Here is a 10,713-nt window from a genome sequence, read left to right on the forward strand (position 1 = left end):
TGCTTCCCACAAGCCAGTGAGAGTCACTATGTGTTAGGTCTCCGAAGGAGAATGACACACATGATGACAGAGGCTTCAGGTAACTTGAAAGCAGGTCAGACTCTGGTGAAGCATTAGCACAACCAACATGGTTGGCCAACATGGTTGAGTTTACTCAAGACCAGCTAGTTCTAGTGATGGTACCTACAAGGCAGAGCGCCTTACAGGACAAATGGATTTTACCCTTCAAGGTTGTGGGAACACTTGGAGAGGTCAATTATTTGGTGGACTTAGGCAATCCTAAGGAGGCACCCAGGGTCTTTCACACCAACCGCCTAAAGGCCTATGTCTCTAGACCAGAACTGGGAGCTTTGCTTCTAGCCTCTCCTCAGGAGGAGGAGGAAGAGAGTGAACCTCTACCCGACCTCCTCAGGGGACAACCTTTAGATGGGAAGATAGAAGGAGTTAGTCTCTCTTCTAATCTGACAATGGAACAACAGGAAGAGTGCAAAGCTGTTAAATCAGTTTTCCCCTCTGTTTTCACTAACACCAGGCTTGACCCCTTGGGGCCAGCATGAGATGCTCACTGGTGACTGTGTACCTGTCCAAAGCAGGGGATACAGGATGTCAGACAATGTAAGAACCCAATAGAGCCTGCTACCCGTCCATGGGCTAGTCCAGTTGTACTAGTGCCAAAGGCAGGATCCAAGGAATTGAGATTATGTGTGGACTATAGAGCTCCTAATGCAGTAACCCTGACTGATGCCCATCCTTTATCTAGGCAGATGAGCTGGTCGACAAACTTGGTTCAGCCCAGTACCACAGTACATTTGACCTAACCTCAGGCTATTGGCAAATAGCTCTGACAGACGATGCCAATGAGAAAACTGCATTTTCAATCCCAGGAGGCCCCTACCAGTTTAAGGTTATGCCTTTTGGAATAAAGAATGCACCTGCTACATTCCAAAGGATGGTTAATCAGGTTCTGCATGGGATGGAGGACTTCTGCATGGCATACTTGGATGACATTGCAGTGTTCAGCCCTACATGGAAAGAACATGTTGATCACTTAGGATATGCTTTGCAAGCTCTTGAGCAGGCCCATCTGACCATAAAGGCAAGCACATGTCAAATTGGTCGGAGTAAAGTGGTCTACCTTGGACATGAGATAGGAGGAGGTGAAATAAGGCCATTGCCTAGCAAAGTACAAGCTGTACGCGGCTGTGCCATCCCTACTACTCAAACCCAAGTGAGAGCCTTTTTAGGTCTCACAGGATACTAAAGGAACTTCATAGAGAACTATGGGACCATAGCTTCTCCCTTGAATGCGATCTCCTCACCCACATTCCGCAAGGAAGTCAGTTAGAATGAGGAGTGCACTAAGGCATTTGAAGGACTTAAGCACACCCTTTGTCATGCTACACTCCTACAGTCTTGAGAGCTTCTGGCTACAACCAATCCTTTATTGTACAAACGGATGCTTCCAATACGGGTATAAGTGCAGTTCTGAGTCAGCTGGATGAAAAGGGCAGGGAACACCCAATCTGCTTAATCAGTAGGAAACTGAATGACCCTGTGAGTCTGGTGTTCCCCTCTTATGAGGAGGAAGAAATGATCACAGGGGCATCCTTCTCTTCAGACTCATTCCCCAGTGGGTTAGAGTCTGAAGTAGTCTTAGTATCCCTGGGTTCCTGGGAGCCTACAGTCTCAGAGGCTTATGCTAGTATTCTTGATAGTACCAAACACTACTTTAAAGACAGTGGGCCTCATTATGGCTCTGGCGCCTAGCAATGAGTAATTACTGGGGCATTACAGCCCCGGTGGTCCCGGTAATTCCCCATTGCCAGGCGCCGGAAAAAATGACTCCCCATTCCCATTGAGTCCCATAGGACTGACACAGGGGACAGTCTACCTACCAAAAGTACCAAAAGCAGGGGGTACAGGATCTCAGACAAGGTGAGATCCTACATCAACACAGAGGTCAACAAGATGTTAGTTCTTGGGGTAATTGAACCCTCTAGTAGTCCATGGTCCAGTGCTGTGGTTCTGGTGCCAAAGGCAGGCACCTCTTAACTGGGGTGCTGTGTGGACTACAGGGCTCTGAATGCTTTCACCAGGACAGATGCCCTCCCCTTGCTTAGAACTGATACCTTGGGTGACTCCAAGTACCTCAGCACATTTGACCTCACTGCAGGGTATTGGCAAAGAGCCCTAGAAGAACATGCCAAGGAGAAGACAGCATTCTCAACCCCAGAGGGTCTTTACCAGTTCAGGGTAATGTTCTTTGGATTAAAGAATGGATCTGCTACTTTTCAAAGGCTCGTGAATCATGTCCTAAATGGGTTGGATGAATTCTGCTTAGCATATCTGGATGATATAACAGTCTTAAGTATCACCTGGAAAGAACATGTGAAACACCTCGGAACAGTATTACAGGCTCTTCAGAAGACCCACTTAATAATAAAGGCCAGTAAGTGCCAGATTGGACAAGGAGCTGTGGTCTACCTTCGACATGAAGTAGATGAAGGGAGGATTCAGCCTCTACCAGTGAATTACAAGACGTATGAGACTGACCTACCCCAACTACCCAAACTTAGATGAGTGCTTTCTTAGGTCTCACTGGGTACTTTTGAAAATTCATGGCAGACTAGGCGCCATAGCTGCCCCTCTGACTGCTGTCACTACTCCAAAGAAACCCAGAAGGTCTCTTGGTCTGAGCAGTGTGGGATGGCCTTCAATGGCTTAAAAGACTCCCTGTTCCAGGCCCCCAACTACAAATGTGCTTTTATTGTGCAGACAGATGCCTCTGACACTGGGGTAGGTGCTGTACTGCCACAGGTAGATGAAAAAGGCAAGGAACACCAGACTGGATTTATTAGTCGCCAGCTTTAAGACAGAGTGCTCAGGTGGTCCACTGTAGAGAAATAATGTTTCTCTGTCGTGTGGGCCCTAAGGAAGCTGAGGCTCTACCTCTATGGGACCCACTTCACTGTAAAAAAAGACCAAAAGCCCTCAAAGTGGCTAATGAACATGAAGGGAGACAATCCAAAGTTGCTCAGGTGGTCCATAAGCCTTTAAGGGTTTAACTTCACCATTGAGCACAGTCCAGGTGTCCAAAATAGCAATGCTGATGGATTGTCCAGAATGTTTAGTCGACCTGAACATGAGGCTCACCCAGGGGTGGATTAATTCCCCCTGTCCTTAAGTCTGAGAGGGGCGAGTGTCAGGAAAGATTTGCCTAGGTGCAATTTTCACTCATTTGTGAACCCCCCAAACTTGTTGCTTTTGTTTGGCTTACCTAACCTGACTTTTACCAGTGGAGCAAAGCCTTCAGCTGCACCCCTCTGGGCTTTCACTCATGTGTTATGGGGAAACGGACAGGTCCTTCAGACTGTCAATACTGGGAAACTATGTTTCCCTTAGTCTTCGACTATGTTGACCTTTCTTGGTAATTATTTTATGTATGTGCCAAGTGTAAAGACTGGAAGTATGGCCGAGCACCCAAGGCTTAAACTCTCAGGAGGTGATGCAGGCTGGTTCTTAAGTACAGTGTAGTCCACAAACCCCCACAAAGGAATGTCCACACACTTCGTTATGTGCTAACACAGTTCTTTATATAAAAATAAGGTTCAGGGTATATACATACATTAATAACACACTTTGTACCCTGGTAATTCTAATATGGCCAATATATACAATGTCTATGTGGTACCACACTTAGCTTTAGATTCCTTTCAAACTGCTGACAGTTATAATGGCATACAGATCATGCAGCGAGGTTTAACAGCATAGATCATAAGGAAGGATGGCAGGTTAGGTTAAAGAATGGCAGAATGCTTATTATCTTACTAGGACACAATTCTGAGTGAGGGTCCCCCTACCAGGGCAACCTGTGATAAATGTATTAACAAGCCCAGTCCATAAATGTTTAAATAAGCCTTGCTTCCTGGTCAAAAAGTTCAACCACCCCAATGTACCTGTTGAGGAAGAGTTTCTTCGACGGTTTGTCGACGATGCCCTTGAGAGTGAACTCCCTTTAAAGCAGGAGCCACTGGACATCGAGATCCTTGACAAAAAGGGGAACACTGTCGTCGAGGTTGCAGCTTCGACCTTCGTGGTGCTCTTCGATGATTCATTGTGGAAGTCCTGGGAAGATGAGGCGTGCAGTACACCTTGATGCACAGTGTTTGGTGCCACAGAAAAGACTTGGTGATGGATGCAGGCCCAGCAGCAGGCATCGGGTGTCGTGTCGGCGGTCCTCTGGCCTGTCGGTGCTGCAGCCGCAGCATGTACCTCTGGATAGCTTTGGCGATCAGGACTCGACCACGGGCTGGACTTCAGATCTTCACTTTGTTAGTGTCCTCGGGACGCCTTTGTCGGCTTCTGGTGGCGGGAAACCCACTGGCGTACTTTCCTTGGTAGCCAACGACCTCTACTTTCTCCAGCAGGACAAAGTGGTCGACGGTGATGGCAAGGGGGCTCTTGGTAAAATGTAGTTAGGCAAAGGTGGAACTTTTGTGGCTCCGGTCGTCGAGCAGCACAGCGTCAAACTGTCCCGCTTCTGGGCGACACGACTGGCTTCCAGCGGTTTCAAAAATCCTCCGAACACCGGTCGATAGCAATGGACTCCGATGTCCTCGATGTCCGAGCGCTTTACTTCAAGATTCTCAGTGGACCCTTTCTCTGGTCGACAGCCTTTTGGGACTGGCTTCCAGGGTGCCTCAATGAAGAGCAGCAGGTTTTGAACAATGGTCCCTCGTAGCTCGGGCAAGAGGTCTCCTAGTCAGGTCCTCTCTCAGGTCAGTCCTCGACAGACACAACAGCTTTCAAATTTCGTCGTAGCAAATGCAGCAGCAATTCTTCTTCCAGCTGGGCTTCAAGGATGAGCTTCAAGTTTCAACTTCAGCTACTGGACAAATTGGTTAGTGAGAGGTCCCCAGACATACATATCTGTCCCTCATTCACTCTGTCTGAGCCAGGCTCCGTCAGCCAATCACACAGAAGAGCATTCATGCAGGCAGGCAGACAATCAGGCTCACAGGCATTCAGGCTATTCACTTCCACTCAGACACCCATAACAAGGACTGTGGATTGGGGCAAGCACCCAGCCTTTCAGCACACCACAATGTATTCATGTCAGTTTCAGGCAGGGCTGTCTCATTCATTGTGTCAGACACACACAGAAACCAGACACCCATAACATAGAATGCATATTGATCACACACTCTATTCACACAGGTCGCACCCCAAGGGTGTACCCACAACATACAATCGTTGGGAAGGTTCCAGCCACTATGGCCTGGACTTACCCACAATACCATATATGGTTCTTCCACCCAACACAGTCATGGGAAGGGACATAGTCAGGACTTCCCAGGACTTTGGGAAAACAATGTAACAGGCAATAGAAACCAAGAGGCCACAGGGGCCATCTTGCCCTCTATCTGGAATACACTGATTCCTTTGGCAGGGCCTGTGTATCCCAAAATGGAGGCTACTCAGAGCTCCTGTCATATCAGCATGAAGCTGCCATTAGCCCTTACATTGTTCTGTGGGCAACACACAGGTGCCCAAAAAACATACACTAGCGCTACAGGGCTCTATCCTCACCCATGGGTGCCATAAGGGTATCCCAAGGGTCTTTGTTCACCATGACCCAAAGGTGGAAGAGCTGCACTGCCAGGGGTGCCTACTGGATTCCTGTGCCGCAGAAAATAACGCAGAACACACATGATAAGGGAGTACAGGACAGGGACATGGAGGCATTGTCCCCCCAATGCATTTCCGGCATCACACCAAGTACCTTCAGTTCCGCGCAGAGGGGTCCTTTAGTTTTTGGCCCTAGCCAGCGTCTGAGGATTTTTGTTGTTTTTTGTACAATTGGGCCTAGGATGAATTGGTGGCAACAGTTTACTTTTAAAGTATTTTTACTTCATTTTTATGGACCATATCGTGCTTACCACGTTTGGCCCAAGACTGTGGCCAGTGCCGAAAATGGCTGTGCCACTAAGTCTTTTGTTCTGTCCTTTGGCCATTTTGTCCCTTTGCCTTCAACCAGGTCAAGAGACCCAGTTATTCCTTATTTGGGCATGCAGCCTTATGCAAAAACTGCATCTTTCACGGGCTCCTGCATGTCACGTGAGCTAGTGCCCAGGAAGAGGGTCTGCACTGTCTGGTCCTAATCCATACTACTGGTGGCAGTATGTCAAGTAGGCCTGCATGACTGGAACCACTGTGGGCCACGATTGGCCCACGCCTGGTGTGCATTAAAGAGAGCAGATCTTCATTCGCTATCTGAGATTTAAGTGCAAAACAAATCTTGGTTAAGAAAAGGGGCTCTGTATCCATTCCAGGTCGATCAACTGAAGTTCATACCGAACTACTAGGTGCCAAGTATCCTTAACGAAAGAGCAGGCTTGAGGAATCGCCTGAGACATGCTAGGAAGGTTTGGCACCTGACCCCGCTGTTGTCCCTTTGGACCCGTTTTTGCATCATACCAAAAAGGCCTGCAAGGGCACTTCGCCCCTTTGGAGTAGTAGGACCAACTACTCTCAGCACTTCCTGCGTACCCTCGCAAAAAGCCCCTTTGGAAGTGTTCCTAGGCCATCCAGTGAATTGTCCAGCTTGAACCCGGGGTACTGCACAGGAATGCTGCTGTCCTGAGTTGAGACTCTAGACTTTGAGAATCACTTGTGGTCCTGGGCCCTCTCCCACCAGAACTTGTTGTCCCAGCTCCTCTGAGTCGCAATTTATGAGAGTGCATAACGCTGCAAGCATTTGTGGTCTGTGTCTCCCGCTGTGGTGACTGTCGCTGTAAGTGCCTGCAGACCTGCCCCACTGTGTCCTGAGACGTGCTGCACCAGAACTATCCTTCTCCTTTCTTCAAGAGCTGAGAAAAATCTACTGTCGCAGCACGGGCGATCGTCCTTTGCCACAGCCGCAGCCGCTGAGAGCCTAACTTCTTAGGGTCGGACTACATAAATTAGGGCTTGACTACGAAGAGCTGCCTAATGTGATATCTGTGTTGAACTTACCCCTTTCTGTAGCAGGTTGTGGTTGTTTTCTCCCCTGTCATCAGCATTGGGCTTAATGCATTTTGTATATATGTTACATAGGCCCTCATTACGACTCAGGCGGTAAGTGATTGAAATTACCGCCATGGCGTAATGAGCGTTAACGCCATGGTCCGATGACGATAAGAGCGCCACATTACGACCCATCGCGCACGAGCATTACGCCATGGCGGTAACGTAAACTACGCCATGCCGTAAACAGCCCTTACCGCCCTCGTTAACAGCGCAGGGTGACCTACCGCCACCCATCATTGCGCCGACCGTAGTCAGCGGTCACCGTAATTAGCGGTGACCGCAATTAGGCGGAACCGGAAATAGCGTTATCGCGGCGGAACGGGAAACAGCACAGCGGCCATCTTAAAAAACACAATCCATTGCCATCCTACCCAACCACACCACAACCAACCCTCAAACCCTGACATTCCCATAACCCACCCATTTCCACAGCCAACCATGCCTAAAGTTGTCAAGAAGGCATGTGACAGGCAGCGGCAGGAGCGCTTCAGTCGAGAGGAACTGCAAATGCTTGCAGACACGCTCCAGGAGAAGGCTGATGTTGTCTTCTCCAATGAGATGACCCGAACAGCCATAGGCCGCAAAAAGGAGGTGTGGGAACTTGTGGCACAACGTGTCAGTGCTGTTGGAACCACCCCACGCACCTCCAAACAGTGCCGCAAGAGATGGGACGACCTGCGGATCAGGGTCCGGGGCATTATGTCTGCCAACCGTAACCTGGCCCTGGGAACTGGCGGGGGAGCAGACTCCCCACTGAAGATGCAGCCATGGGAGGAGACATGTGCCTCTCTGATTGGCATTGAGTGCATCGAAGGTGTCGGCGAGATGGAGAGAGGGGCCCCGAGATCTGGAGACACAGGTAGGTGCCTCATATCCAGCCTTGCAAGACACCCTGATACACTTGCACGTGACAATCACAATGTGGCAGACGCAACACATCAGCAGATGAGCCACACCCTGCGCACATGCAGCATGTACACTGTACAGTAGGCAGACACACACCTGCATGCAAAACCGAACCTAAAGGGAGGCAACCTGTATGTCACGGGCTACTAACTCCACCATCTATCCATTTCACTCTTCACAATGCCTGCTCAATGTCGGCTGAACCATCAATAACAGTCACCCTCCTCTGCTCCACCACAGGCTCGCAATCGGACACTGGCAGGGACGACAGCACCAGCACCCCAGCCAAGAAGGCCAGGAAAGTGGGAGAGGGGAACCATGCATCCACCTCTGCTGGACCCAGGCAGAATCCACGCCAGGCTGAAGAGCCCAGGGCAGCAAAGTCCCCCGAGGAAGGGGTCGTGACAGCACCTGCAGCCCAACCACACCCACTGTTGCCCACTGAGGGCAATGCGTCAGCAGGGAGCAGTACTGTTGGGGAGACTGCAGCCATCGCTGCCTGCTCCGACAGTGATGTGGAGGATGACACCGGACTTCACCACAACACACAACTGCACTCACCACACCTATCCCCAATCAGCCATCATGGAGATGACACCCTGGGCCCATCGCCAGCTAATTCATGGCCAGCAACTCCAAGCCCAGTGGGAGTTGTGGAAGATGGGAGTAGTCCCATTGGTCCCCCATTGGCACCCCCCATTGGGCCAGAATTCCAGCTGTCGCTGGAGCAGATTGCCAACAGGCAGGAAGCACTGGGCACACTCCTCACGCAGCATGTAGCAGAATGTGTAAGTACCAGTGCAGCCATGGAGAGGAGTGCTGATGGCATCAGGGCTGCCATCCAAACTGCCAGCAGGGACATTTGCACCGAACTTGCTGCAGGGCGGCAGATGATGAGCCAGCTCATCCAGACAATTCTGGACACATGCCGTACTGAGCAGCCCGGTACATCCTCGGCTGCAAGTTCAGCACAAGCCTCTCCCGTCCGCAGGTCATCCAGGACCCTGAGGAGCACAGGCAGGGGGGCCCCAGGTTCCGGGAGAGGGGGCAGTCAATAGTGTGCTGAACTATACTCACTTCACCACGGGCACTGTCACATGTTTGCAGGGTGTTTCAGGGGGGAGGGGGAGGGGGGTATTGGGTGTGTTGGAGTGTTCAGGGGGGAGGGGGAGGGGGGTATTGGGTGTGTTGGAGTGTTCAGGGGGGAGGGGGAGGGGGGTATTGGGTGCGTTGGAGTGTTCAGGGGGGAGGAGGAGGGGGGTATTGGGTGTGTTGGAGTGTTCAGGGGGGAGGAGGAGGGGGGTATTGGGTGTGTTGGAGTGTTCAGGGGGGAGCGGGAGGGGGGTATTGGGTGTGTTGGAGTGTTCAGGGGGGAGGGGGACGGGGGTATTGGGTGTGTTGGAGTGTTCAGGGGGGAGGGGGAGGGGGGTATTGGGTGTGTTGGAGTGTGCAGGGGGGAGGGGGAGGGGTACTGTTATACCTATTCAGTAGTACAATACACTTTTTCTTTTCTCACAAACTAAAAGTGTGGACATTGCTCATTGCGTATGTGTGCTTTATTGTTACAGTCCACAGTGTTGACATACCAGACACACACAGTGCCCCAAGTGCCATCCATATGTCACACACTCGCTGTGTGTGCTAGAAGTATCGGTCAATGACATTCTGACGCATAATATGGCCCTCCTGTGCATCGCTGCCTCCCTGAGGTGCTGCCCCATCCCCATCATCATCATCCCCATCATCAGGTGGTTGTGGTTCTGCGTCAGGGGGCAGAGGCACGTTTCGTCTGATGCACATATTGTGTAGCATGACACATGCCATGACGATCTTTGCAACCTTCTCATGGCGGTACAGGAGTGCCCCGCCAGACCTGCTGAGGCAGCGGAAACGTGCCTTCAGTAGGCCAAAAGCATGCTCTATCACCACACGGGTACGTGCATGGTTATGGTTGTAGTCCTCCTCATGCTGGTTCGATGGGTTCCGGACTGGTGTGAGGAGCCACCTCTTCAGGGGATAGCCCGCATCACCTGTAAAATGTGAGAAAAGAATGTGTCAGGAACGAGATTGATATGTGAACATGACGCACAACCATGCCTTGATTCTGACTGTTACTGTGCACCAATTGGAGTTGTGGTTATGGATTTACACTGTGCAACCAGTATGTGTTCATGGCTCTCATGTACTGTTTTGCGTGCTAAAACACAATGCAGGGGGGACGATTGCCTTGTGAGTGGCCATCCACTGTGTCCGTTCAGGCCGTCATTCATGTGACCTTGCACGTGTCCTGTGAGCTTGAAGCTCACATGATAGCAACATCGATGTCTGGCTCATTATGACCCCAGTGAGCATTACTGGTGTCAATGGGGACAGTTTGTGGGTCTTGTAGTGGTGCATTGATGTCCCTGTCTGTCATGTGCCTCCTTTGTGCGCAGTTGTGGGGGACAGGCCTTTCAGTAGTTGGTGCATGGTGACGTGCATGTTGGTGTTATTCTTTAGGGTCAATGCGGCCACAATTTGCACAATGCACTTGCAAATGGTTGTGTCGTTTTTGGGATGCACTTTCATTCACATGTTGGGATGATTAGGTCAGGCATGATGTGTACACTTCTCTGTTGACGTCAGTGCTGCCACAGGGAATGATCTGGCTACTGCTAGTTGCACCCACCCCCCTGTATCTGCCAGATGTAATATGCATTGGTACGTCATTCAACACCCACTTTGCATTTCCATGCTCAT

Source organism: Ambystoma mexicanum, chromosome 5q (genome assembly GCF_040938575.1).
Source record: "Ambystoma mexicanum isolate Mex_15411 chromosome 5q, UKY_AmexF1_1, whole genome shotgun sequence".
Taxonomy (NCBI): Eukaryota; Metazoa; Chordata; class Amphibia; order Caudata; family Ambystomatidae; genus Ambystoma; species Ambystoma mexicanum.